Source organism: Stegodyphus dumicola, chromosome X2 (genome assembly GCF_044657685.1).
Source record: "Stegodyphus dumicola isolate Sdum_Otavi_A_Nest chromosome X2, ASM4465768v1".
Classification (NCBI taxonomy): domain Eukaryota; kingdom Metazoa; phylum Arthropoda; class Arachnida; order Araneae; family Eresidae; genus Stegodyphus; species Stegodyphus dumicola.
In genome coordinates, this window is record NC_140781.1 from 57,042,987 (window position 1) to 57,050,979 (window position 7,993).

At 32.0% G+C, this 7,993-nt stretch overlaps 1 protein-coding gene across 3 annotated transcripts in view; it reads right to left on the bottom strand.

Annotated features, from left to right (window-relative positions):
• The window catches only part of LOC118200299 (zinc transporter ZIP3-like), a 102,463-nt gene extending 96,685 nt beyond the window's left edge, over positions 1 to 5,778 (bottom strand). Inside the window, exon 1 of one of the 3 annotated variants that reach the window (XM_035372247.2) lies at positions 5,647 to 5,778. The gene's annotated coding sequence lies outside the window, so the exon portion shown is untranslated. The remainder of the gene's footprint in view (positions 1 to 5,646) is intronic. The other 2 variants (XM_035372248.2, XM_035372249.2) reach the window with 2 other exon arrangements.
• Positions 5,779 to 7,993: the final 2,215 nt, after the last annotated feature.

The following is a 7,993-nucleotide window of genomic DNA, read 5'->3' on the forward strand; positions in this document are numbered from 1 at the left end:
GAGCTACAGCATCAAATGAGAGAGCGTAGTATTTCTTCATTACGCAGCTGAAACAGAATATTTGAAAAAAGATTTATTATTTGTATTCCATTTCTTTTGACAATTTAAAGTAAGACTTTTACTGACAGTTAACTGCTGAATTTAGACATCATTTTTTCTACGCAAATGGGGGTAAGCGCTTCCTAGGTCAGGCTGGGGGTAAGTACAAGAACCCACCCACAAGCTTTCTCTTCAAGAGCTGGAATACTTATGGGCTTGCCTGGAAACAGCTAAGCTCCGTATTCAGTTAAGTCTTCAGTTCATTTCAATAATTAGAGGTTAAACAAAGAGCGCAACTTTATCTAAATGAAAATACAAGCCCTAGTATTGCAGATTCGTATTCTTCGCCGTGAATGTGAAACTAATTTTGTAAATTTTAATTGCTCTGATCATGCACATTAGGTACACGCACGTCGCTGGATTAATACAAATTGTCTCAGCTTTTTTCCCCTGTTAAGCAAAAAAAAAGTAAATGAAGCATTTACAAATACTGCATATAAATTCCTTACAAAATATTTTAGCACTGCAAATCAAAGCACTGGTATAGAGTTCAACAAAATTACCTCTGCTAGAATAAAATCAGAAGACTATAAAGATAAGAAGCATTATCAGCAGAGCGAGCGACAACCTCAAAACTCTAAACTACTCTTTATCGCATTAAGTCGAGGAAGGGAAATGTCTGTTTCAAGTAACTGAACCAAACTTGTGAAGACGTGTAATTAAATTTAAAAATGCTTTAAAATTTTTTATTTAATAACACGAATGGATGAGGAGAAAGGCAGGAATATCAATGCATTATGACATTTAAAGCTATTTTAAACAAATTCATAATTACATATTTTTGAAAAGAAACGTACTCTTCATTTTCCTGTGCAAATTTCAGATTAATACGAATATGTTACAAAGAAGTCTAGACATCTGCCCCCGATGGTATGGTGGGTAGCTGTAGTTGACTGCCTAGCTTGACACTGAGTGTGTAAGCTAAAATCCCGATTAGGGTTTGACTTTTTGTGTCGCTTGCCCTTTCCTTCTGAGGTACAATATCGGTCTACATCCTGTGGTACCCCATGGATAACGTCTCGGTATGGCCCACCAGAGGCGAAGTCGATGAACACATAGTTGAGTCAGAGTCCTGGCGAACGTGCTGGTTGCCTGGGTGTTTTTGTGGTTTTTCCGCCGGTGTAACGAGTATACGAGCCAGTTCTCGTTAGAAAATCCTCCATGAAGGCATCTATCCCCTTAGGAAGATAGCTTTCAGTGTTCTGCCATAATCAAATAAATGAAACCAAACGCCTCAGTACATGAAATTTAAAAAAAAAAAAAAACTAAGTGGTTGAGGTCATCTATCGGAGAATATCCAAGTGCTGGCCGTTGGAAAAAATGTAGGAAAGTCTTAACATCAACAATCATTTAACTAAATAAACATTTTAAGAATTTATGCAATTCAAATAATCGAATACAATTTCAGTACAATCGTACGTATTTATAATCACAAGCGATTACGGAAAAAAGTTGTATAGATGAGTAATTTGGGAGTTTGAAAATTTAATGATGCGTCTAAAATGCAAAACTGGTGATGATTTTAGCAAGAATTTTTTCCGAGGGAGTTACTTACGAATTCTTGGTTGAATCATTTCTATAAATCTTTATTTGAATTTGAATCGCAAAATAATAATTACGCATACTTTTTTTATATAAAGCAACAATAATGTCATTAAAAATAGAAATCAAACACAGTAAATGAAGTCAAAATAAAGAAAATTCAAATTTAGGAAGGATTTTTGAATCAAATTACTGTTGATATTTAACGTGAAGTTAACTATCTAATGAATATTCTTATGTATTTTATAATAATATAAAGTGGAACTAATGTCTCCATATATACGGCAACTTAATCAGTAGTTACATGCAACAAAATTTTAAAAGCATTGTTTATGTGGGTCCAATCAGCGGCCGAGCGGTGAAGTCGCTGAACACTGGTAGTTCAATCCTCGGTTTGATTCCAGCTGAACAGGCAGGCTGCATGCGCTTTTTCGTGCCTTTCCATATGTGTAACGCGTATACGAGCCAGTTTCCCTTAGAAAGTCCTCCACAGAAGCGTCCAGCTCTCAAGTGCTTTGCCCTGATCAACTAAACCAACCATTGTTTATGTACGAAAACATTTTACGCCGCACTGCATTAGCAATTTTAGTTTTAGATTTTATTTTGGCAGTATATTTCATCACGATAAATCTTTCATTCATTTTTCGAGAAACATTTCGGTAAAAATCTTTCAGTCTTTTACTGAACTGCTCAACTATTTAAATTATTAAACTATGTACTTTAATTTTATTAATTTTCTGAAATTACATTTGCTTAATTTTATTAATTATTAAATTTTATTTAACTAGTATTTTAAATTTAATTTATGTGCTAATCATTTAGTTCCTATTTACTTTTACATTTTTATCGCTATTTATTGTTTTATTATTATTATTATTATTATTATTATTGTTTATTTTCACTGTTAGAGACCATTTCAATAGGAATTCTGCATTTTTTTATTTTAAAAATCTAATCCTAAACAGAAAGATAAAATTTTTTCAGTACTTATTAGTGTAAAAGCCGTACAAAGTACATTTTCTATTGATACGCTGCATTATTTATTACTGAACATACGTTTAGTATCCAAATGTGTTATGCAGTAGTTGGGTAATAATCGAGTTATGAAACTTCCCATGTGATTGAAACATGAATATTGTGAACATATTATGAGGCCAGAAAATGCTTATTAATTGCATGTTTAGATAGCGCGAAATAAATTTACATGTCATCTGATATAAATCAGAGAAAGACTAGCATTATAACTTTTTCGGGTGTACTTCCGGTTTATTTAAACTTCTGTGTGGCATTCAGGTACACTGTTTATAATGAAACTACAAATATTAATCTTTCAGGTGTCATCACTTGATATATAATGCTACCTATATTCAAAGTAATTCCATTTGAATTTCAGAGATAAACACGCTGTCTCTTAACCCTTTCCAGCATGCTACCTTTTAAAGTCGGAGTTCTGATTTAAAAAAAAAAAAAAAAGATAGGCAGTCTAAAGAGGCCTAGAGGAGTACACAAGTAAAATTTTATGAAGAAAGTACTTATCATTTAATTCTGTGGGTATGCCCAAAGTGGTACATTGGGTTAATCTTTGGATTATGGTAACTTGGCGATTTTTTTCACGAAAATTTGGCAACCAACCCTGCTGCAGCATCCTGCTAGTTTTGTTTTGGACGCCATTTTGTTTTCACGAAGTAAAGACATGTTTTCTTTTTCTTTACTCAACATTTTTTCCAACAATCTGCTAGCCGAATTACGCTTATACTAGAACTTTTATGGAACAAAAGTGCTTAATCATGACGAAGATTAGGTGCGAAATTGGGAGAAAGTGCAGAATCGCAAACTGCTTGCCGCGTTTTTAAGAATTGCACATACACGGTATCCATGTACACGTCGACCTATTTTCACTTAAAAAAAATCCCAGAATTGCACGAAATTGGCATTGCGCACACTCTTGACTTTATCCATGTACACTACTAAAGTCCTAGCTAGTAACTTTTATCGCCTTACCAAAATGTCGCCAAACTACCTGTTACCATATTCCAAAGATTAGCCGTACATTGATTGAATAGAGCTTCGAAAAGAGTTCTGAAACGAGCATTGTTGTCAATGGATTGACCGATGAGGTGCGGAGAAACAAAGAATACAGACTCTCAGTTGTCCTAGATTATCGGTGAGCCCGGTCTAGGCACACCTAGGGTTTGCCGTTTGATTTTAGGCACGATTTCAAGGTAAAAATTTAAAACTAATATAGAATAAGGAGATTAGCATACAGCCAAAAAATAACATAGAAATTTCTTTTCAAACAATTCCTTTTATACCCTAAAAAAAAATCTGGAAGATTTCTTTGAAAAATGAGGATCTTAAAAAAACTAAACATGGCTAAAATATATGGACTGGTTTGTGTTGAGCTGCTATCTACTATAAATAAAGAAGGTTCAGAGTAACCTATAAATCCTTTTTCATTCAATTTTTCTGTGTACAGAAGGAAATTTTTAGGTGTGTGCCGCAAAGGGTTAACACTTTTATTCCCTTTTTTTAGTCTTCGTCATAAATACAGAGTGCGGGATTAGGAGGCCGGCTATACGGGCGCTCCCTTTGGGCGCAAAATGTATCAAAAATGGTTTGTGTAAGATATTTACCTGGTGTTAATGAGCTATTTTTAATAGTTTCATAATCATAAGGCCAATACAAAGTATTCCATGCCAATACCTAATTAAATTTAACGAAAGAAAATGTACATCAATAGTATGAAAAGCCATCATTCATGTTCATGTATCGTTTAGGAAAAATCACACACCTAATAATTCGTTTCATCAGTAGGAATCGAACCCAAAACGAAATATTTAGCATTTTTAATTATATTATCTACTTTAACCCTCATATCTTCAAGAAGCAATTAATCCATTTGTTAAGGCAGCCGACTAGCGGCCGGGTGGTTACTGGTAATCCGACCTCAGTTCGATTCCAGGCAAACAGGCCAGGAGATTGGCCTTTTCACAGATTTAACCATGCGTAAGGTGAATACGAGTTAGTTCAAAGAAATCTTCCACCAATGTATCTTTCTCTTAGAAAGATAGTCCTTGCATGGTTTGTCGTAAATAAATAAACCTCTTTTATATATATATATATTTCTTAACATTATTTTTTAAAAAAAGGAGATTGTTTTAACATTATACTGATTTCATATTATAATTCTGTTTCAAAGAAAGCAAAGTATTTGTAATATATAACGACGACGTTACATATAAACAGAAAAGCTCTTTGTGTTATTTTTAATAATTTTAATATTTTAACGAAAAACCGAAGAACACAAAAATACATAAGAAGATAATCATAATGCACGTGAGGACTAAATTTTACTGTAGCCTGGTGAACAAATCTGAAAATTCCGCACGAATTTTTCGCTTAATTTAAATATTCAGTGCACAAAAAAGCGTGAAAGGGATGAAGATAAAATATGCTACGCGGAATTCGTAAGTAAAGAAATGATTTCTATGGTAATATTTACTTAAAATATAATTCTCTTCACATTCTCAATCAACATTTTCACCACAAAAACCAGATCTAAAAATAATTAATGAATGACGATTATATTTGTATATACAAGCTGATATAGTAATGCGTGTTATATACGCATTTACATAGTTTCTAGAGTATTAGAATTAAAAGATTTCAGTATTCAATTACTCATTTGTGCTATCTTTATATACCTTTGTTTCCGTGAAATCAACATAATTATATAAAGCTAAAATTTAATCAGAACATAACATCGTTTTAGAACGTATATATTCAAAACTTGTTCCTCGTAAAACGAAAAATAAGACAGAATACAATGACGAAATCTCAGTCTCATTACGAAACTATAAATTCTAATGTTGCCGTATTCAAATTTTAAATACTTACAACACTGCATAAGTATTAATTTACGAGCTGCAAAAGCTAATTATTGAAGCACGAGCAACGCGAATTCACTTCAGAAAATAAGCTGGTATCTTAGCAACAAATACTTACCAATAAAAACGCACGATTTGCTAACTTCCAGGTGACATTAACTCATGCGTCCACATTGTTTTCGAAGTCGATGACTGAGCTGTCTTCCTACTTGACGCCAAACCACGTTCTGAATCGTTAAGGTTGCCACGTGGATTTAAACACATTTGGCGACATATTCGCACAGAAAAACAAGCCAACGAAGCTGAAATTATTTCAAGTTTTTAGAGATCGGAAATTGTGGTAACCCAATATTTATCCGCGAATATTTGTAGCTGAATTTTCAGCCACCTTTTCCCACATACGCGCACGACAGAGAAATAAAATAAGTAAATAAATAATTATTAACTTTAGTATTCCCATTGGCAAAAAAATTCTCAAAATAATAATAATAAATCGATATTTAATGTATTGTTCTTAACAAAACTGTTTTTGTGCCGCTTTAGTTCATACTTGCCAGTAATGTTTTATTGTTTTTTTTTTTTTTTTTTTTTTTTTTTTTTTTTTTCTCGTTGATATTAGCTTCCTAAGAATGTAAATAAATGACATATTTATTTAAAATAAGTCTCGCTTTTATTAAGGAAAAAGATCTGAATATTTTTAAGACTTTCAAATTTATCACTCTTGGGGGAGAAAATTGTGAAAGGGAATTTTTCTCGGCATTCATTTGAAGGTACTTTCCAAAAGGTTTATATTTATTTATTTATTCATAGTTTGAATTAAGTATCCAAAGCTGTTCAGTATGCCTATGAAAATTTTTAAAAAAATATTATATTATTTTAAGGTCAACAGTCAGTAAAAGTAATTCTCCAGAGACAAGGTTGCCTAGCCACCATTGTACAATAGAATTAGTCAAACACCTTTATATGATTGGATCCAATTGGGGGTAGAAAGAGATGAAAAAAGAATCCGGGGAGGGGGGGAACTTATTCTCCTTCTCCCTCTCTCTCTCCCTCCTTTTTTATTTTTATTTTTTTATTTTTTAAATTTTTACTTCTATGTAAAATTTTTACGAGAAAGGTAGTATTATTAGCCGAGCATATAATTTATAGTATTTTTAAATGCTATGCGAAATTTTTAGCTTTTATTAATTAGCACCTGAATATTAATTAACAGTTTGTTGCATAACTATTGATAACATTGGATATTAAATGAATATATTATTATTAAAATTATTATTATTTTATCATTATTTAGTCCTTACCCATTAATTAGTATTATTATCGAAACGTGCAAGCCATCATGTTAATTGATTAAAAATAAATTTTGAGCTCATTGGACACATCCATAAATAAGCCCTTTAATCCTGCAAATAAGTCCCTTAGAAAAACTCCCTAAGAAGAGCTTTCTTCTAGAAAAACTCCCTAAGAAGACATTTTCTTCTTAGACACATGGTTTCCATAGGTGTAGCCGTAATTAAATTAATCAATCCAGTTCTATGCGATTGCTCCTTATCAAAAATTTTATTCATTCCATTGCTTTTGCTACCAAACTGTTCACAAACTTAAAGAGATACTTTTCACGTCTTATTAAACAAAATATTTATATCAATGCAAATTAATATATAGAAATATGTAACTTTTTTTTAATCAGTCAGAGTTATTATTGACAGCAAATTTTTTTTTTTCGGTTAGTTTTCTTTTGCTTGTTGTTGTTTTTGTTGTTGTTGTTGCCTGCATCCTCGAAGTGAATTTTTTTTTCTTTCTTTGGGAACAGCCTGTATCGAACCTCTATTCGTGCTTTTTTGCTTTGGGTGGTTGAATAAACTTGCTTCCACCCAAACATATAAATGAGCATAAGCTTAATACATAATATGCCAACATTTTTGCAACAGAGGAGCTTTTCTCTTTCTTTTAGCTTCTAGAAAACCTTTGGAAAGAATGTATTAAAAATTTTTAACGATCAGAAATATGTTAACCTTTTTCTTTCTCATTCGAGTACTGTACATTTTGAATTTGCATAAGTGCACACAAGTAATTTTATAATGAATTTCAATGTTGTGCTTTGAAATTCTACTGAAATTGAATTCTACTTTTGCATTCTAAATCCAAAAAGAAAATTACCAAACTTATACTTATTTTCTATACTGAATTACACGAGTTTAATATACATTAAATTTAAACTTTTATAATTAACTAACGTTCAAAACTATTAATATACGGTATATATAATGTAGTCTGTATTAAATGCTTGGGACTTAATTTTAATTAATTAATTTTAGCAATACAGATATAATTCCTGTGGAGACTCTTGCAAACCCTCCTCTTAAACTCTTGCAAATTCAGGGAGTAGCTTTGCAGTTAATCACTGATTGTTATAAGATAGTGTCGACTATAAGCTTGCAAGTTTTAGAGGGAGTTATCCCCAT